The sequence below is a fragment of the Macaca thibetana genome, chromosome 18, assembly GCF_024542745.1.
Source record: "Macaca thibetana thibetana isolate TM-01 chromosome 18, ASM2454274v1, whole genome shotgun sequence".
In the NCBI taxonomy this organism is placed as follows: Eukaryota; Metazoa; Chordata; class Mammalia; order Primates; family Cercopithecidae; genus Macaca; species Macaca thibetana.
The window spans coordinates 72,385,746-72,407,182 of record NC_065595.1 but is presented as its reverse complement, the minus strand read 5'-3'; the positions used below and the strand labels follow the sequence as shown (position 1 = coordinate 72,407,182).

Genomic DNA, 21,437 nt, shown 5'->3' with positions numbered 1-21,437 from the left:
GGACTGACACCACCTCTCCTTCATCACCCAGTCTGTGGCCTTCGTTAGGGTTCACTCTTGTACGTTCTCACGGGTCTCACAGGACAAATGTGTTTTGCCATGTATTTTGCCATGGCTCTACTGCTATAGCACCATACAGAACAGGCTCACGGCCCTAAAAATCCTTTGTGCTCCTCCTAATCGTCCCTCCCTCCCCACTACCCTGGCAATGACCTTCTTACTGTCTCTACACTTTTGCCTATTCCAGAATGTCACAGAGTTGGAATCACACTGTACGGAGCTTTCAGACTGGCTTCTGTCACTCAGTCACCTCAGTCACAGGCATTTATGTTTCCTCCATGTCTTCACAGCTTGAAAAGAAAAAGCGCATTTCTTTTTAGTGCTGAATAATATTTCGTTGTCTGGATGTACCACAGTTTAGTCACCCATTCTCCTACTGAAGGACATCTGGGTTGCTTCCGAGATTTAGCCATGATGAACAAAGCTGCTATAAGCTTCCATGCAAAGGTTCCTCTGCGGACATAACATTTCAACTCCTCTGTGTAAATACCAAGGAGCGCAATTGTTGGATCATATGGTAAGATTATGCTGAGTTTTGAAAGAAACTGTCAAACTGTTTTCCAATGCGGCTGCCCCGTTCTGCATCCTCCCAGCCATAGATGAGAGTTCCTGTGGCTCCACATCCGCGCCAGCATTTCGTGGTGTCAGTGTTCTGGGCTGGGGTCATTCTAAGAGGTATACAGTGGGATCTCATTATTTAATTTGCATTTCCCTGGAGCATCTCTTCATATGCTTAGTTTCCATCTGCATATTTTCTTTGGTGAGGTGTCTATTAAAGTCTTTGGCCAATTTTTTAATCAGGTTTTTTTTTTTCTTACTGTTGAGTTTTACGAGTTCTTCGTATAGTTTGGTCCATTATCAGATTGTCTCTGTAAATATTTTCCTTATGGCTTCTCTTCCTTTCTTTCTTTCTTTTTTTTTTTGAGACAGAGTCTTGCTCCATTGCCCAGGCTGGAGTGCCATGGTGCAATGTCAGCTTGCTGCAGCCTCCGCCTCCCAGGTTCAAGCGATCCTCCTGTCTCAGCCTCCCACGTAGCTGGGATTACAGGCACCCACCACTATGATCAGCGAATTTTTGTATTTTTAGTAGAGATGGGGTTTCACCATGTTGGCCAGGCTGGTCTCAAACTCCTGACACCAGGTGATCCACCTGCCTTGGCCTCCCAAAGTGCTGGGATTACAGGCGTGAGCCACTGCACCCAGCCCTCTTTTCATTGACTTAAAAGTGTTTTCACAGGGCAGAAATGTATAATTTTAATGAAGTGCAGCTTATCAATTATTTCTTTCATGCACCATGCCTTTTGCATTGTATCTAAAACATCACCATCAAACCTGAGGTCATCTAGATTTTCTCCTACATTATCTCCTAGGAGTTTTAAGTTTTGTGTTTCACATTTAAGCCTGTGATCTACTTTTAATTAATTTTTGTGAAAAGTATAAGGTCTATGCTTAGATTCAATTTTTTTTGTGTGCACGTGGATAGCCAGCTCTTTCAGTGCCATTTGTTGAAAAGATAATCTTGCCTCCACCGTATCACCTTTACTTGATGATGATTGTCAAGATTTGTAGGCCATATTTTTATGTGGATCTGCCTCTGGGCTCTCTGCTCTGGTCGACTGATCCATCTGTCTGTTCTTCTGCCATCCTGTCTTGATGCCTGTAGCTTTATGGTAAGTTTTAAAGTCAGGCAGAGTCATTCCTCCTCCTTTGCTATTGTCCTTCAGCACTGTGTTGGCCACTCCAGGCATTCTCCCTTTCCATACAAACTTTAGAATCAGTTTGTCCATATCCAAAAAACAACTGACTTGGATTTTTATGAGGAGTGCACTGGATCCATTTATGAATTTGGCAAGAACCGGCATCTTGACTACCTTGAGTCTTCCTATCCATGAACTCGGAATGTTTCTCCATTGACTTCTTTAATCAGCTTTGTTGTTTCCCTCAGATAAATCTCATGCATATTTTGTTAGATTTACCTAAGTATGTAATTTTTTTCATGCTATTATAAATGGTTTTGTGTTTTAAATTTCAAATTCCATTTGTTTATTGTTCATATCTAGGAAAAAAGCAGCGTGAAGCCAAGCGAGGATTTTAGGCAAAGAACAGACACGGCTGAATTTTGTTTTCAAACTAGAACCCAGCTGATGTTCAGAATGGATTAAAGGAGAATAGGTGCTGGGGGAAACGGGAAAATACCAACGGGAAATTCTGACCTTCTAGGGCAGCACGCCGAAACTTGGATGTGTATATTCATCACCCGGCGATTACGTTACAGTAGAAGATACGCTGTGGTAGGCCTGGTTGGAATCCAAGATTCGGCATGTCCAACAAGCCCCAGGTGATGCCAACGCTGCAGGCTCTCAGACAACCCCGAGTCAAGAGGGTCTGGGGGAAAGCGGATGAGGCTCTGAGCTCAGGCAGAGACAGTGAGGAGGGAAGGAAGGACTGCGTTCCTTGGTATCTTGCCACTCGTGTCTTTCCCCCTCCCTGTATCAGAAGTCGGTCTGGAGCAGGAAGGAGGGGGACGAAGGAGTCAGTGGGAGCGGATGAGTGAAAAGCACCTGCCTTTGGAATCCTTCGTTGATCTGAGATACATTATCCGAGCCAGGGACCACGGAAAAGCTGCCAGTGTCCCCTCGCCAGTGGGATGTGCCTGCTGGATTTGTCCTGCAGCCCTGGCCCTTGGCTACACCGACCTGAGGGATGCCCTTGACTGCCTGTCAGCAGGGCCTGCGTCAGGTGCCTCTTCCGCACCCCCTTCTCCTTCCAAAATGCAAACACGGCTCATCAAAAGGAGAGAGAGGTGTGGGGTCACATAAGCACTTGGGTATCCCCTGGGCTCACTGCTTTGCTTTCCAAACTGTAGTTTTCTCAGCTATGAAAAGAGGGGCTTGGTCTAGAAGATGCCTCTAATTGCCTTTCAGGAATCCCATGATCTGAGCTCTCACCTCAGCCTTTGAAAGCCTCCCCTTTGTTTCCAAAGACCAACGTCTAAGCCACGCTGCCTGCAAAGGGTCAGGTTTTGTCCTCTTGGGCTTCTGCCAGGACTGAAGAGAAACAATGACCAGTATATCCCGCCCGACAGAGGCAGGTGGGAGGGCTTTTCTAGGAGCATTCTGCTACTGCTTCTCATGGCCACGGAGGACCCGCTGCTGGATGCTTTCTCGGGTAAGCGTGCATTTCCCACCCCGTGGACCTCCTTCCTTGTTCTTCTGACCATGGTTCCATCCACAAACGCCCATGCCCAGGAAGGTCAGGGACCCAGCTTTGCTTAGGCCAAGGAACGGAAGTCTAACACCACAGCTGTCTCGCTAGAAGATAAAGTGAGGCCTAAAAGAAGGTCCTCTCTGGGGAAAATTAGGGCCCAATCCTCCTGGTATTCCTTCTTTCATTCTTTACCACAGAGAAATTCCACCAAAATTAGTAAAGTATTCATTACCATGAGTTCAGTCTCCTACAAAGCCTAGTCCATTGTGAGGTCGAATTCAAACATGTTTGTACAAATGGATCTAAGTGAGTTTTCTTGAGACATCAAAAAGGATAAGAAAAAATATCACAAGAGAACTTTTTCAGATAAAAGGCATAGTCTATTCCAATTTAAGTATTATCCATGTCACTCCATTCCTTTGTCCAAAAATATAAGCTGAAGCAAATATCTGCTGGAGGCCACACCTAGGGGCAGGAACGGTCCTCATCAGGCACCAAGCAGGTCCCACAGTGACTGAAGTGGGCTGTGAGCAAACAACATGAGTGGCCTCAAGATCCTGCAGAGGCTCTTGGCCTCTGTGTGGAGGAGACGGAGAGGGCCTGGGGACAGGGACACGCGGCCCACCGGCTACTGCATCTTCCCCTTTTTTGCAAGAAATATGACTGGCTTTTTTTTTTTTTTTTTCTGAGACAGGGTCTTGCTCTGTTGCCCAGGCTGGAGTGCAGTGGTGCAATCATAGCTCACTGCCGCCTAGATCTCCTGGGCTCAAGGGATCCTCCCACCTCAGCCTCCTGAGCAGCTGGAACTACAGGTGCACACCACCATGCCAGCCTAATTGTTAATTTTTTTTAAGAGATGGGGTCTTGCTACATTGCCCAGGCTCGTCTCAAACTCCTGGACTCAAGTGATCCTCCTGCCTCGGCCTCCCAAAGTGCTGTGATTATAGACGTCAGCCACCAGACCTGGCTGGATTTTTAATGTGAAGTCTCCTAATTTAGTCTTAATGTTGGCCATTTATTTATAATTTTTAAACACTGAGGACATTATTTTTAAAACAATGAGGTGTATACACTGAGTTAAACATGCATCTGGACCAGATGTGACCCCTGAACATCACTCTGCCACCTCTCACACACAAAGCAGAGCCCCTTCCGTAAGGAATCCACAGTCACTTAAGGCATCCATGTGCCAACATACCGAGTTTCAAATCTGTTACAGATTTACAGACCCTTCAGTCTGGCCCCCCTGGATTAATCCAAACTGCATCTCAGATTCCCCTGACAAACACCCCATTCTAATGAGGCCGATCTCCTGGGCACCTGTGAGCAGAGACCATTTCCAGTTCCTCCTCCATCCCTTGGCTCAAATTCTTTCGTTCCTCTGCAATGTCCTTTCTTCTCCCTTAGAGCCACGAAGCACAGTCACACCCCACCTTTCTACACCATTGTCCTTGACTCCTTCGGTGAATGTGTGTTTTATTATCTGCACCACACAGTTTAGCACGGAGTCATGCACGGCGGCTTACTGTAAGCCCGCCGTTTCGTATGTACTCCCGGTGAGGTTGTGAATTCCGGAGGGAAGAAGCCAGGTCTTCCGGCTGTTCACAAGATTTCTTGTGTTTTAGGGTAACAGGAGTCCATGTGCACCACAAGCTATAAGGGCACCCAGGACACTGGCCACAAAGCACACTGCATTAATTGATACAAAACAGAACAGCCAGGCAGGGACCAGCGGCTCATGCCTGTAATCGCAGCACTTCAGGAGGCTGAGGCAGGAGGATTACTTAAGACCAGCCTGGCCAACATAGCAAGAACCTGTCTTTACAAAAAAAAAAATCAGCCGGGTGTCGTGGCAAGCACCAGAGTCCCAGCTACTCTGGAGGCTGAGCCACAAGGATTCCTGGAGCCTAGGAGCGAACCAGCCTCGAGCTCCTGGCCTCCAGGGACCCTGTTGTCTCTGGGCCACAGAATGAGACATCTCTTAAAAAAAAACAAAACAAAAACCAGAGCCACCACTGTGAACTTGGCATTCCTCGTGCTGGGAGAAAGAATTGTTTAACCTAAGTGAAAAAGATCTAGTGAAGAAAGTGCCAAGCACAGACTGAAGACAGCGAACTTAACGTTTGCACCTTTGAGGATCCACTTCCCTCTGGAGTCACATCAACACCGGACGTGACTAAGGCTTCTCTGGGGGCTTCCCAGCCATCAAGAGGAGCCACCCCAGACCCAGGGCAAGCACCCTCAGGCCCCGAACTGTGGCTCCTGGGAGCCCATGGCGTTTGTCTATGACCCATAAACCATCTTAACCCCAGATAAGCAGGACTCACGCTCATGCTGAACCATGAGGCATCCTCCGCCAACCTCAGCACCTAGAGCCCCCGGGCTGCACATTCCCTGGGTCAGCCTGAGTCCTTCACTGTCACCCGAAAACCCCGAGTCAGACAGAGCCACCCTAACCTCGGGAGTCAGAGACCTTTATGCTGTTTGGTTTGTTGTTGTCTTTGAGACAGGCGGGTGTGGGGTAGAATCCCCTCTACCTCTGGAGTCTCCAGATGCTCCCATGATCTGCACCTGTGGCCCCTCTCCCTCGGGCCAGGCGCCGGCTTCATTTCCATCCCAGTTCCTCTGCTCCCCTGCAGATCCTCCCCTGCACCCAGGAGGAAGGGAGCAGCACCCACCCGGCCCCAAGTCCTCACTGGGGTATCGGGACCGCTGCACCGGCCACACCATCACTCCCTGTCCTGCTGGAGGGAGCAGTGGCTTGGACCGGCAGCCAGTGGGCTGGGAGCCACTTCCCGATGTTGCATCCATTTGAATCTGACTCCTGAGGCTGGGCTGGATATGCCTGGCTCGGCGTTTCTGCAGGCTGACCTAGGAAACGTGCAGCCCGAGGGCTGCAGGGGCTGGATGGTTGAGGATTCCTCACGGCTTAGCAGCTGTATTAGTCTGTTCTTACACTGCTATCAAAAATACCTGAGACTGGGTGATCCATATTAAAAAAGAGGTTAACTGGCTCACAGTTCTGCAGGGGGCTGTACAGGAAGCACAGTGGCTTCTGCCTCTGGGGAAGCCTCAGGAAGCTTCTGATCACGGCAAAGGGGGAGCAGGCACATCTGAATGGCTAGTGCGGGAGGAAGAGAGCACGAGGCAGGTGCCGCACACTTTCGAACAACCGGACCTCATGGGAACTCACTACCACAACAACAGCACCAAACAGATGGTCTAAGCCATTCACGAGAAACCACCCCCACGGTCCAGCCAGCGCCTACCAGGCCCCACCTCCAACGCTGACGATTCCAATTCAAGATCAGGTCTGGTGGGACACAGAGCCCAACGCTGACGATTCCAATTCAAGATCAGGTCTGGTGGGACACAGAGTCCAACCACATTAGCAAGAGCATGGGTCCTGTTTGTCTGCGGTTAAGGTGGTTCCTGGACCAGAGACAAATGCCACAGACTCTCAGGATCTTCAGTTTGGGGCCTGAGGTTGCGTCTCTCAAAAAGAAAGTGTTTGAATTTGGATCTGGTGTACAAGCCCCGTCCCCATATAATATGTACATTATAAATATATATAACATATGTTATATATTATATATATAAACGCCATAAATATATATATATATATATTTTAAGAGATGGGATCTGACTGTGCTGCCCAGGCTGGAATGCAGTGACATCATCATAGCTCACTGCAGCCTCCAACTGGGCTCAAGCGAGCCTCCCACCTCAGCCTCCTGAGCAGCTGGACCACTACAGGTGCATCACTACACCCAGCTACTTTTCATTTTTCGTAGAGACTCAAACTCCTGGCCTGAAGCTACATCCTGTCTCAGCTTCCCAAACTGCTGGGATTACAGGCATGAGCCACAGGGCCCAGCCCCACTAGGTTTTTGAATCTGCCTGGCAGTGATATGATTTTCATGCAGAAACACCTAGACTATGGGATAAACGCCTACAATAAACAGCTAGAGAAGCTGGAGATGGGATGAAGAATCCAGGCCACGTACTCTTTCTTTCCCTTGTGGGAATTTTGCCTGAGCAAGAAGACGACACATTTTTAATGTCTCTGTTTTGAAATGAACATAACTCACCTGGTGTATGATCTTTAGGTTATAATTAGGTTTGCTTTTTCTGTGAACTATATTCTGCCTTCAAGTATTTCAATCCATCTGATGTGCTGGCAGGCGGGGGCGGGGGGCTCTGAGTGCGTTCCCATAAAGTATTTTCATTTCAGTTGAGAAGATTAATTAATGTTGACTTCTACAAACAAATGCTGTTCAGAGAATGATAATGACATACTGAGATGATGAGTAAAGAATTAACACTATCTTCGAACGTCTGTAAAAGACAGACATAAACACAACCACAAAATGTTCTCTGCACATTACCCAAGAAAAAGAGGTGCATGTTTGCTCAGATGCACTCCCTGTTAACTGTGAAACCTGTCCCTTTCTACCCAGTGAAAACAAACACGGAGTATGTTTGTGGAGCAAGACTCTTCAAGAGACTAGAACATTCTGCAGTGTATTAACCAGGGACCTATGTGATGTGTACATAAAATCATTTTATTGCACCTGACCTTCAACTGTCTCTCCATAATCTTTCTGCTAACATTAAGGCCAATGAGGTGCAAATTACGGTAAGAAGACAGAGGGGACGGAGTGGGAGGGTGAACGGGTAACAAGACAGAGGGGACGGAGTGGAGGGTGAACGGGTAACAAGACAGAGGGGACGGAGTGGGAGGGTGGACGGGTAAGAAGACAGAGGGGATGGAGTGGGAGGGTGAAGAGGTAAGAAGACAGAGGGGCGGAGTGGGAGGGTGGACGGGTAAGAAGACAGAGGGGACGGAGTGGGAGGGTGAAGAGGTAAGAAGACAGAGGGGACGGAGTGGGAGGGTGAACGGGTAAGAAGACAGAGGGGACGGAGTGGAGGGTGAACGGGTAAGAAGACAGAGGGACGGAGTGGGAGGGTGAAGAGGTAAGAAGACAGAGGGGATGGAGTGGGAGGGTGAACGGGTAAGAAGACAGAGGGGACGGAGTGGAGGGTGAACGGGTAACAAGACAGAGGGGACGGAGTGGGAGGGTGAACGGGTAAGAAGACAGAGGGGACGGAGTGGGAGGGTGGACGGGTAACAAGACAGAGGGACGGAGTGGGAGGGTGAACGGGTAACAAGACAGAGGGACGGAGTGGGAGGGTGAACGGGTAAGAAGACAGAGGGGACGGAGTGGGAGGGTGAACGGGTAACAAGACAGAGGGGACGGAGTGGGAGGGTGAACGGGTAAGAAGACAGAGGGGACGGAGTGGGAGGGTGGACGGGTAAGAAGACAGAGGGGACGGAGTGGGAGGGTGAACAGACCGGAGCAGCCGCCAGGCGGGTCTCTCATGGGCTCGGAGGACGCCCAAACCCTCAGACCTGGCACCCAGCCTGGACCGGGTCGGGATCCTGCGGGCTCCCCGGGGCGGCCCCTGTGTGTATTCTAATGTGTCTGCAGCAGCGAACAGAGCTGCACTGTTATGCTGGAACATTTCATGAACCTCAAGTCTTTTATCTGAAATCGAAGCTTAAATGACTTCTTTTAACTACTGGCTCGTGGGCCAGCCCTATCCAGTGGCTGAATAAAAAGGAGGAAGGCCGGTGCTGTCCCATTTGCAGGCTTCAATGAGCTCAACAGCCCCGGGATCTCAGAGGGCAGAGAGCTGATCTGGTTGCAGGACTTCAAAGACAACGGGCGCAGGAGCCCGCACCGCCTCGGACTGGCTGTGGCCAAGCCCCAGCTGGCCCAGGCCCGTCCACCCTGGGTCTGGGGAGGGGGCTGGCTGGGCGGCGGGCGGCATCTTCCAGTGGGAAGGTGAGTTTTACCCAAACAAAACAAAACGCATCTGCCTACAGTTAAGAGTCCAGTTTCTCTGCACCGAAGGGGGAAATCGTGCTTTTATGACCAGAGCTTCCTTCTTCCCATGACCTCCCCTTGTAAGATTGTGTCTTCTCTGGGAACGACTAGGTATTAATTATACGGTAAATGCTTTCTATAGTGCCAAAGACTCTATACATGCCTGAAAGAAAAAAGAAAAATAAAGCAAACGCTGTTCTTCAAGAAAAATGGAGTCTCGCCAGTGAGAAATTCTTAAGAAACAGGAGAATCTGGCTCGGCAGAAGCCACGGGGCCATCCCAGAGAGCGCCATGAGCTGCCCCACCCTGCTTCCAGCACCTCCTCTTCACCCGGCAGCCCCCTCTGCCACCCCGAGGCTGTCATCCCTCCATCCCCCCCAGCTCCACGGGGCCCTCCAGTGCTCCAGGCCACTGACCTGAGTGGATCCCTGAACCAGTAGCATCAACATCACTCTCGGCAACCTTGCCGGAAATGCAAATTCTCAGAACACCCCAGACCTTCTGAATCGCACACAGCGACGGGATGTACAAGAGCTGGAGCACCAGTGCCTGGGCCTTTCCCTCCCCTCTCCTCTCCATTACTAAAGAAAAACAACGCTACATCCCTTCCAGTGGGGAGCCCACGTGCACCGTGACACGCTGCGCTGTGCGCATTCCATCGGCACCTCTGCTCAGTGTCCCGACACAGCAGACAGTGAGAGCGGCAGGGCAGGGCAAAGGGCAGGCCAGAGGCACCCTGGGCCACTCGGAGTCTGCAGAGGGCAGCCCTCTGCCCAAGGCAGACATGGTCTCACGGAGTGCCAGGCAATCTTGGGGCCCAACCACAAGCCAGTTAGGAAGGCCAGGGAGTATGACAACCACTGGTTAATGATGTCATAACACTCTGGGTGCTGCCTACTAATCATGGCATCATTAACAATCTCCAGGACTCTGCAAACAGATCCCCAAGTTTGCTCTTTCACCCACAGTAAAGACACTCCCACACTTTGTCTACAAACAAGCTTCGTTTCACCAGGGCAGCCTGGGCGTGGAGAGGTGAACGCAGTTGTAGTGGCCGGTAGAGAGGGAGAGGGTACGCGTCCTAACGGGTCTCTGTGGGCACATTGCTGGCCCAAGACACCGGTAGAAATGGAAGTTGAGGGCAGGCAGCGTGTGGGGAGTGAGGTCAGTGCTATGTGCGGCCACGGAGGGTGGCCGGGATTCGGGGAAGCAGAACCGAGCCCAGCAGACACCCCTGCACCCCCACCCAGGCCCACACCAGAGCAGGAAGGCGGGAGTGCCATGACCGCAGGGCCAGCGCTCCATTTCCCGCAACACGTCCCAACATGTGCCTCTGATGGACAGTGACTGACACACTAACTCATTCAACAAACATGCCTAGAGCTCACACTAGATGCCAGGCAGGGGTAGGGTGCCTTCCTACACATCTCACAGGGCTCAGGGCTCCAGGACGTTGGCCGTTCTGCTGTGGCAGATGTGAATTACGTGCCGTGAGGATGGTGGCCAAGCACTGGGTTGGTGAGGCGCCGGCGGAAGGATGAGAATCCGCATCTCAGCCTGACAGTCCGACTTTCTAACCCTCCTTATACACACTCCCAAATGCTGAAAACTTTATTTCCTCATGAAACACGGCCATTCGTGAGAGGACAAACTCGCAGGTGAGAAAATACACAGGAAACGCTTATTTCTCTATGAAAACATGAGTCTGAGGAAAGCCAAGAGATTCTACAGACATTTCTGCAGCCCTCTACTGGAGACTTGCAAAGGTCTGCACGTGTACCCCTTCAGACGTCATGTACCCCTTCGGACGTCGTGTACCCCTTCGGACGTCAAGGGTTTACCGAACACCATTTCCACAAGGTCTATAGCTATGTCAGAGGGCAGCTACTCCACCATCATTTCTGATCCACACACCTGTCAGATGTTCGTCTGGAGAAGGAGAAATAAAACTCAATGTTGTTAATTGCACTCCAAAGAGTCCCACAATTTTTTCTAACTTTTTATTGTAGTAAAATGTATATAACAAATGTTGCCACTTTCATCATTTTTAGATTTATTTTTAGAGATGGAGTCTCACTATGTTGCCCAGGCTGGCCTCCGAATCCCTGGCTCAAACAATCCTCCCTCCTCAGCCTCCCAGTAACTGAGACACAATTCAGGGGTGTTACTAACATTTGCACTGCTGTGCCACTGTCACCACCATCCATTTCCAAATCTCTTCCCTGAACAGAAAACTCTGTAACCGTCACGCAGTAAAGTCTCCATTCTTCCCTCCCCCAGGCTCCGGTAACCTCTAATCTACTTCCTGTAAAGTCTCCATTCTTCCCTCCCCCAGGCTCCGGTAACCTCTAATCTACTTCCTGTAAAGTCTCCATTCTTCCCTCCCCCAGGCTCCGGTAACCTCTAATCTACTTCCTGTAAAGTCTCCATTCTTCCCTCCCCCAGGCTCCGGTAACCTCTAATCTACTTCCTGTCTCTATGAGCTTGTGTATGCTAGATATTTCACATAAGCAGTATCATATATTTGTCATATCAGAGATTTTAGTCACTGGCTTATTCCACTTAGCATAATGTTTTCCAGGGTTCATCCAAACTTCATTCCTTTTTATGGCTGAGTAATATTTCATTGCATGGATATACCACATTTCTTATCTCTCATCAGCTGATAGACTTGTAAGTTATTTCCACCCTCTGGCCGTTGTGAATAATTCTGTAATGAACAGTGGGTACAAATGTCCATTCCGGTCCTTGTTTTCAATTCCTGTGGTTGTACACCTAGAAGTGCAATTGTTGGGTCAAGTGGTAATTGTATGTTTAACGTGTAGAGAAACCATCAAACTGTTTTCCATAGTAGCTGCATCGTTTTAAACTCCTATCAGTAATAAAAAGGGGCTCCAATTTCTCCACATCTTTGCCAATGCTTGTTATTTCCTGATTTTTTTAAATCATAACCCCTCTGGTAGGTGTGAAGTGGTATCTCACTGTGGTTTTGATTTTCCTTTCTCAAATAACTAAGAATACTCGGTATGTTTTCATTTGTTTATTGGCTATGCATATCTTCTTTGGAGAAATGTCTATTTGCCCATTTTTGTGTTTGGTTATTTGTCCTTTTGTTGTTGAGTATTTTTTTGCAGTTCTTTATATATTCTGAATATTAAGCCCTCATCAGATAAATGACTTGCAAATATTTTCTCCCATTTTGTAGGATGTCTTTTTACTTTCTTAATAATGTCTTTGGATGCACACAAGTCTTTCATTTTGATAAAGTCAAACTTATCTGTTTTTTTTTCTTTTGTTGTTCATACTTTAGGTGTCACAGCTGAGAACCCATTGCCATATCCAACATTATGGAAACTTACCCCTGTTTTCTCCTAAGAATTTTATGGTCTTGGCTCTTAAATGTAAGTCACTGATCCATTTCAGGCTGATTTTTGTATCTGACAGGAGACAGGGTCCAACTCCATTCTTTTGATGTGGAAACCCAGCTGCCCCAGCACCATCTGTTGAAAAGACAATTCTTTCCCATTAAATGAACTTGGAGCTATTATCAAAAATCATCCGGCCATAGCTGTGTGGACGTCCGGACTCTCAGTTCTCTTCATAGTCTATGCATCTATCCTCAGGTCCACACCACACCGTGTGGATTACGGTACTTCTGTAAATTGTGAAACTAGGAAGTGTGAGTCCTCTGACTTTGTTCTTTCTCAAGACTGTGTTGGCTGTTAGGTGTGCCTTGAAAGTCTATATGAATCTTAAGATAAGCTTTTGCAAAAGGCTGTTAGAATTTTGATAGGGATTGTATTGCATCTGTAGACGGTTCTAGGTAGTATTGACATGTTAGCTACAGTAAGTCTTCTTACCCGTGAGTATGGAATATCTTTCCATTTAATTAGGTATTTTTCAATTTCGTCCAGCAATATTTTGTATTTTTTTCAGTGTACACATCTTTCTTGCTGGGTTAAATTTACTTCTAGGTATTTTATTCTTTTAGAGCTAATTTAAATGAAATGACTTTGTTAATTTCCTTTTCAGATTGTTCATGGCACATGTATAGAAACACACTTGATTTTTGCATGTTGATCTTGTTCCCAGCAATTCTGCTGAATTCATTTATTAGTTCTAGTAGCTTTCTTGTGGAGTCTTGGAGATATTCCACACATAAGACCATGTCATTTTTAACAGGGATAGTTTTCATTCTTTTCTTTGCAATTGGATGCCTTTTATTTCGTTTTCTTGTCTAGTTGCTCTGGTTAGAACCTGGAGTACAACGTTGAACAGTATCGGCAAAAGTGGGTATTGTCTCTTGTTCCTTGTCTTAGGGGTTAAAGTGTTCACCACTGAGTATGGTGTTAGTAGGTTTTTCATAAATACCCTGCTACAGACTGAGTGTTTGTGTCCCCTACAACTCTCATGTTGAAACCTAATTCTCAGTGTGAGCGTATTAGCAAGTGGAGGCTTCGGGAGGTGATTAGGTCATGAGGACAGAGCCCTCGTAAATGGGATTAGTGTCCTTACAAAAGAGATCCCAGAGAGCTGGCTGGCGCCTTCCTCCGTGTGAAGATATAACAAGAATGTTCCGTCTATGAACCAGGAAACAGGCCCTCACCAGACACAGAATCTGGTGCCGCGATCTCAGACTTCTGACCTCCAGAACAACGAGAAATAAACCTCTGTTGTTTACGGGCCACCTTGTATATGGTGTTTTGTTAAAGGCGCCCAGCTGGACGAGGACACGCCCTTTACCTTGTTGAAGAAGTTCCTTCTATTTCTAGGGTTTTGTGTGTTTTTATAATCAAAGAAGGTTAGGATTTTGTCAAATGCCTTTTCTGTGTTTATTGAGATCTCATTTTTTTTTCTTTCATTCTATAAATGTGGTATATTGTATTATTTGATTTTCTTTTTTTTGTGTGAAACAAGGTCTCACTCTGTGACCCACGCTGGAGTGCCCTGGCATGATCACAGTTCACTGCAGCCTCAACCTCTGAGGCTCAGGTGATCCTCCCACCTCAGCCTCCTAAGGGTCCCCCTAAAGGGACCCGCCACCACCCCCAGCTAATTTTTGTATTTTTTGTAGAAACAGGCGTTTGCCATGTTGTCCAGGCTGGTCTTGAACTCCTGGGTTCAAGCGATCCGCCCACCTCAGCTTCCCAAAGTGCTGGGATTACAGGCCTGAGCCACCGTGCCCAGCCCTGATTTTCTTACGTTGAACAAGTCCATTATCCCTGAAAGAGATAACTAATTACAAACTATGTATTACTCTATGAAAATTATGCTCTGAGCACCATTTTAAAGATTACTTCATTATTTCATTCAAGATATATTTATTTTGCACCCAGGCATTATTTTGAGCACTGAAGGCACAGCCTGGTAAACAGTTATCTCTGCCTTCCTGTGAGAGGAGAGACAGAGAGTGAGGCAGGTATATATCAAGTATCTAGTCAGTGATAAGTGATAAGGAAAATAATATGGCAAAAACGGGGAAAAGAGTATGAAGAGGCTGAGATTCTAGACAGAGAGGCCTAACTTACAGCATCACGGCTTACACACGTGTCCACAACTCAACACTGCTTTCGAAACAGGAACACTTTTAGCAAAGAGGAAGAAATTGCCTCAACAGACTCAGTGTCTTTTCCACAACAATCATCCGCCAAGCCGCAGGCCCAACCAGGAAATCCCATTTCCTTTTGGCCTCGTGTCCTCCACCAACAGATCCAACCCCGATGCCAAACGCTGTGTGGTTTGTAGGTGTTGTGAGCCAATGCGGGCATGCCCAGGGCCAAAGGCTGCCCTCTGGAACCGGGGCAAGGTTGCAGACTCCATCAGACAACGAACGGAGCCTACTCCAAAATCAAATGCTCGACACATGCAGCTTTTCTCAGGCCCTTTACTCATTTCCACGGCTGAAAATACTCAGGATGGGCATTTGTCCACAACTCCTACAGGTTAATTTCCTGACATATGAGTATTTAAGAAGTTATAAAAGGTTACATTATCTTTTCATTTTTGACAACTATATACTAACAGAACTTGAACACAGCCATCTGACCTTCAGAATCAATGAAATACGCAGCCTGAGAATAAAGAGAGGGCGTGCTGTTTGATGACCTGACGTCAACACCTAAGCAGCCACGAAGTGTGGCTTGAGCCGGAGCACAGAAATGAAAGGAAAATAAACTCAGATTTTAACAGCCAGATGTTACCCAGGTTAAACACAACCTCATTTAAATTACGAAATGACAAGATACTTATTAACAGCGATGGAGCCGTGAACAGAGCACGTCTCGGAGAAGCCCCCGTGAGCTCCGCGGCCTCACGCCACCGTTTCCGGTGGGCAGCACCCCTCTTGGCTCGCGCCCTTCCTCCCGGCTCCCGCCACAGCAGACAGGAAGCACTGTGTGAGCAACAGGAACCCTGCGCTTCCTTGTCTTGTGCACTGGCCAACCAATTAGCATGTCACCATGAGGGGCAGATGCACATGAATATGGAGCACGGAGCCTCATTTTTCTGTTCAGTCTGTCAAGCCACGAATTCACTCATCCCATTTTGTCCTAAAACCTTGGGGTGGGGGTGGGGGTGGGGGCTGCAACGAAGGAGGGTTTCAAAAGCCCCATCTACAGGGATGTGAAAAAAAAGAAAAAAAAAAGTCAGGCTCTGTCAGCCCTAAAGGGCATTTCTAAGAGCAATGGTACCATCTTTCCAGATCCAGGTGCACTTCCCTGTGGAAGGTTCTAGACACACTGGCCGCTCAGATTATTCCCTGTGGCAGACAGTGGTATTGTTACATCTGCTCTCCACTTGTGTAAAGAAAAGGGAAGACCTGATCTAAGAGTTTTGAGGCTGAAAGATATAGCAGGTATAACCAGACATTTAACATGAAAAACCCAAAGATCCAGATGAGATGATTGGTTGACATAAGCTCCGATAAAGGTACAGAAATGAAAATATGCAATGCCTAATTCTACTGATCGGATTAGAGCAATTTCTATTGAAAATTACTATTCTTTGCTCACAACACAGTTTAAAGCAATGTAAACACATTCCTATTGCTACTGTGCCCAAATACTTCTCTGCCGAGCTATTAGCCATCGTTTCATTTTATAAAAACCATAATAGAAAATGTGGCCAAACAGATAGTGGAGTGTTCCCAGCAATATGGAGAAACAGTTGTGTTTATGCAGAGATTAGTCTTTCAAATTGAGAGATCTCCAAAGCTCCATTTGTACTTGAAAGGCTTGTCTTTTTGTTACCCAGTAAATAGCTCATTCATATTCTACAAAGAAAACCCTCTAAATTGGGAGAAATAGCCATATTTAACATTAGGTAGGGAAATGGGGCTGAAAGCGAGAAAAGAAGTCTATTTCCCCCAGTTTCTTGGACTAGATTAAAGCTTTCCTTTATAATTTAAAACAGCCTCTGTTTTCTCCACATATAAGAGGCAGAAATTTCATGAAAGGCTGAGAAGTTTATCCATTAATGCAGAAATTATGCCAAAGAACAAGTTAAGAAACACATTTTTAAAAAGCAATCTTGGGTCCTTTTCTCTTATTCTGCCGTACATGTTTCTGAGCTGCTGCAGCTCCCTTAAGACGGGGGGGCTGTCAAGCTGGCCTGAAGTGTGGGTGCCACACGGGCCCCCATGCAGGGCTCTTTCTGCGAAGCCCCAGGGCGCCACGCGCTGTGGGGTGACTGCCCTGTCACTTGCCGTTAGTTACTCAGAATTAAAAATAAGTACCAGAATCGTGTGAATGAGGTGAACACTAGATGATGTAAATTAAAGCCATCCAAACGCATGATGTATTCCTTGCCATCTCAAAAAAATGACAATTTGGGAGATGAGAATATGTGTTAACAACTGTTTTTAAGCCTGTTTGAGCATAAAAATAACAGAATGGAGCTCTAGTGTTAATTTAGGGCAACGAAGGGAACGCAGAGAAGGCATCCTGTTCTCTTCGCCAGGCAGGTGCCCTGGGATGCTGGCGGGTTTGCTCCTCCGAACCCCAGGCTCAGGGGGCTGCACACTTCCAGAGAGCAGAGTGGGCAGGCAGCATGGCCTCCGAAAGAGGTACAGGAAGGGAAGGAAAGGAGAGAAAAGGAGAACTGGGGGAGAGGGAGGGAGCCTGGGAGCTGGTTGTCACCCATCCCTCAAGGCCAACCTTTAGGAGTCCAGGGAGGACATGGCCACGCCCAGGAAGAGCTCCCACTCCCTAGATGCACACACACGACACGTGTGATTCCAGAAACCCTGTGTGGCATCTTCAAGGGTCACTGATTGTTTCGTGGAGATTCTTGGTCTCGGGCCCCAGCGGGACCACAGGCAGGAAAATGCTCTGCTTGCCCCGTAAGCCGTCCCTGGCTGCTGCCCCTGGCGGTCGGGATCTGCCTTCAGCTTGCCCCAGGGAGTCCTGCAAAGGCCACCACAGCATGGCCACAGGTGTGTGAGGCTTCCAGGAACATCTCCGCATGACAGCATACTGTCCTCACGAGTCCAGGCCGTGGGCCGCCCTCCACTGGAAAGGCGGGACCTCTCTGGCTACATGGTTGTAGAAAAGCTCCCAGGCGGGGCTCCGCTCGGGCTCTCTGCATTTCTAGATGTCCTTGCTGTCCCTGCTCCGCCCGTGACAGCCACCACGACTGAGCCCACACTGGCCTCCTGGACTCCCACCTTCTGCACCGATACACGCCTTTCTTGGGCACTCTTCAAGGCTTAGCACAGAAGAATTAGTATCAGTTAAGGGAAGAAGATAAATTCTAATTCTGTAGCTCCCAGATTTCTTTTTTGGAATCATTAAAATCCAAAAAAATAGTTCCGACTGCTTATTGAACAGCGACTGTCTCACAGTCCTATGTAGAAGTCACCTTCCTTAGACCAAAGTTGGCATCTCATCCTGAAAACCAGCCCCTCCCTGTTTGGTCTGGAGATCACATCACCAGGCACCCTGGCTCAACACCTGGATGCATCCCTGGCCTGGCTGTTTGGTCTGGAGGTCACATCACCAGGCACCCTGGCTCGACACCTGGATGCATCCCTGGCCTGGCTGTTTGGTCTGGAGGTCACATCACCACGCACCCTGGCTCGACACCTGGATGCATCCCTGGCCTGGCTGTTTGGTCTGGAGGTCACATCACCACGCACCCTGGCTCGACACCTGGATGCATCCCTGGCCTGGCTGTTTGGTCTGGAGGTCACATCACCACGCACCCTGGCTCGACACCTGGATGCATCCCTGGCCTGCTGCCCCGGGGCCCCCGGTCTAGCCGTCAGCCTGGTTGTCTCAGCCCAGAGTGCCTGCATGGACCCCTCGCTTCCCGGCCTCCCTCCCACTGCCCCGGTCAGGCCTGTGGCACACCTGGCCCCTGGCATCAGTGTGCTTTCTGCCCAGTGTAACCACGGTGGACACCACCACCTGCTTTTTGGAGGACAGTGAAGGACTCCACCAAGTGCCTGCCCTGGTTCTGCTGTACTTGCAGCTGCCACGGGACCTGAAGCCAGCCCACCACTTTCACAGAATGAAGCTCTAGCTCATCCACCCAGCAAAGCAGTGACTCCACGAGGCAGGAGAACAGGATCTGGAGGACGGGAACCTAAGGCCGATTCACATCGACTTCCCAGAACGAAATCGGAAGGAAAACCCCAACTTCCCATATACCCAAGTAACACAAGCACCAGCGGCGACTCCCTCGCAGCCCCGCCCCTCCCACTTTGTCTGTGTGGCGGATGAAAACCTGAAAGTACCTCTGATCGGACCCCGCCCACCCCGCCCACAACCAATCAGGCTGCTCAGGAGCCAAGTCTTCATCTGCATAGGGTGTGACTTTGTAACTTCACTGTAGCCTCTGATTGGTCACTTTCTGCAACCAATCAGACATCTGCACAGGGTGTGACTTTGTAACTTCGCTTCAGCCTCTGATTGGTCACTTTCTGCAACCAATCAGACATCTGCACAGGGTGTGACTTTGTAACTTCGCTTCAGCCTCTGATTGGTCACTTTCTGCAACCAATCAGACATCTGCACAGGGTGTGACTTTGTAACTTCGCTTCAGCCTCTGATTGGTCACTTTCTGCAACCAATCAGACATCTGCACAGGGTGTGACTTTGTAACTTCGCTTCAGCCTCTGATTGGTCACTTTCTGCAACCAATCAGACATCTGCACAGGGTGTGACTTTGTAACTTCGCTTCAGCCTCTGATTGGTCACTTTCTGCAACCAATCAGACATCTGCACAGGGTGTGACTTTCTAACTCTGCTTCAGCCTCTGATTGGTCCCCCCCTGCAACCAATCAGACTGATCACAGGCCACTAGTTAATTTACATACGGTGTACACCAAGTAACCAATGGGAAACCGCCAGAGGGTCTTTAAAGCCCAGAAAATTCTGTAACCAGGCTCAGGAGCCGCGTGCTGGGGCATGCCACCGCCCTGTGGAGTGTACTTCGTTTTCAGTACATCTCTGCTTGTGTTGCTTTATTCTTTCCTTGCTTTGTTTGTGTGTTTTGTCTGATTCTTTGTTCAAGATGCCAAGAACCAGGACACCCTCAACCAGTAACACACACTCTGCTTCTTCAATGACATCTGTGTTCCTAGAATCCTGGTTTCCCTCAGGCAGGTCTGTGTCCCCATCCCCACGTCTTCCTCGCTCTTCTTGGCCTTTGTTTACAATGTCCTCCTGCTCCCCCACGGTTCCCCCAGACCTCAAAACCCACGCGGTCCCCAAGGCTATCTGCCCTCCTCAGGCCCTGGCCATGGAGAGCCTCCCGATCTTCTGTACGAGCCCGGCACGGACACATTCATCTGCATGACAGACATCACGGGGCACCTTCTGCGAGCGGGCGCTGGGGGCCAAGGCCAGCCCACCTCAGTTCCCACGGTACTGGGAGGCGGCAAGCCAGGCCACCCCAGCACGGCGAGGCGGGCACCGTGTTCACTCGTAACAGCGGGCAAAGGTTGGTGCAGTGGGGGCTGCAGAAGGGCTCCGGCCATGCAGACGGCAGCATGGAGGGCTGTTCCAGGCAGAGGCGCCTATGACACCCCAGTGGGCTGACTCATTTGGTGTTGGAAGAAAAGGGGAGTACAATTTTATTTTCATTTTGCTCTTCAGCAAAATCTATAATTTTGTGTTTATCTTAGGAAGTTTATGGTAGTATATGTATATAATATTAAATACACATATAATGGGGATTATCCCCCAAATCTTTTACCAAAAAGAGACACGTGTTCCAAAAACTCAGGAGGTATGAACTGTCTGCCTTAAATACCCTCATCACTAATTGTCCTTTTTTGGTCCCTCTCAGCAGCACTACCTTCTCATCAGATATGAAGAATTTTCTTTTTCTTTACTCAGCACCAAATCTCTTACAAAATACAAAACAGACACATGGCTTTGTCAGATGACATGGGTCCACCCTAATGGACTGCTCTAAAACTATCCATTAAGGACAGGTGCGTGGCTCACGCCTGTAATCCCAGCACTTTGGGAGGCTGAGGCAGGAGAAATGCTTGTGCCCGGAGTTCCAGATCACCTGGGCAAAATGGTGAGACCCCATCTCTACAAAAAACACAAAAATTGGCCAGGCATGGTGGCGTGTGCCTGTAGTTCCAGTTACTCAGGAGGCTGAGACAGAAGGATCCCTTAAGCCCAGAAGTTCAAAGATGCAGTGAATTGTGATAGCGCCACTGCACTCAAGCCTGGGCAAGACAGTGAGGCTCTGGCTCTTAAAAAAAAAAAAAATTAAAAATAAAATAAAAACTACCAATTTAGGAAAATAATGTTCATTAACCACTATTTTCAAACATGTCCCTATTGCTACAATATATTGTTTCCTCGCAAAGCACCTCCCCTTTGTGTTCCTCTTCAAAAGGAAGCTGGAGAAACTGCAGTGAAATGACAATGACCGTGGCGTGACGACGTGGGGGCGGCGGCTCTGGCTCTAGCTCAGTCATTGGCTGTGGAATGTTAACCGTGTGACAGGGCTGGATCCAGGGTGTGACCTCGGGCACAAACTTAGGGTGCGCTTACGCTGAGTTTGTGCACCTCTAACGGCGAGGCCGGGCTACGATTCACAGACTTGCCGCTGATGTAAATGTCCTGCATGGGCTCCGTAAAGTGCAAGCACTGCCTGAGAAAACGTAGACCCAGATGGGTTTTCTTCCTTTTATTTAAGCAATATCTTTCTATGGGCAAAACCGTATGTATCTCCTTCCTATTGCTGCTGTAACAAGCTACTACAAACTCACTGGCTTAAGACACCGAGTTTGACTGGGCGTCGTGGCTGACAGCTGTA

At 48.5% G+C, this 21,437-nt stretch overlaps 1 protein-coding gene and 1 long non-coding RNA gene across 3 annotated transcripts in view; one reads left to right on the top strand and one right to left on the bottom strand.

The window, feature by feature from the left end:
• LDLRAD4 (low density lipoprotein receptor class A domain containing 4) overlaps window positions 1–21,437 on the bottom strand; it is a 436,848-nt gene that overhangs the window by 164,542 nt on the left and 250,869 nt on the right. The window lies entirely within an intron of this gene.
• Window positions 7,920–8,650, top strand: LOC126941242 (uncharacterized). Its single transcript, XR_007721186.1, has 3 exons — window positions 7,920–8,003; window positions 8,418–8,545; window positions 8,622–8,650. It is a non-coding gene; the product is annotated as an uncharacterized LOC126941242 (long non-coding RNA).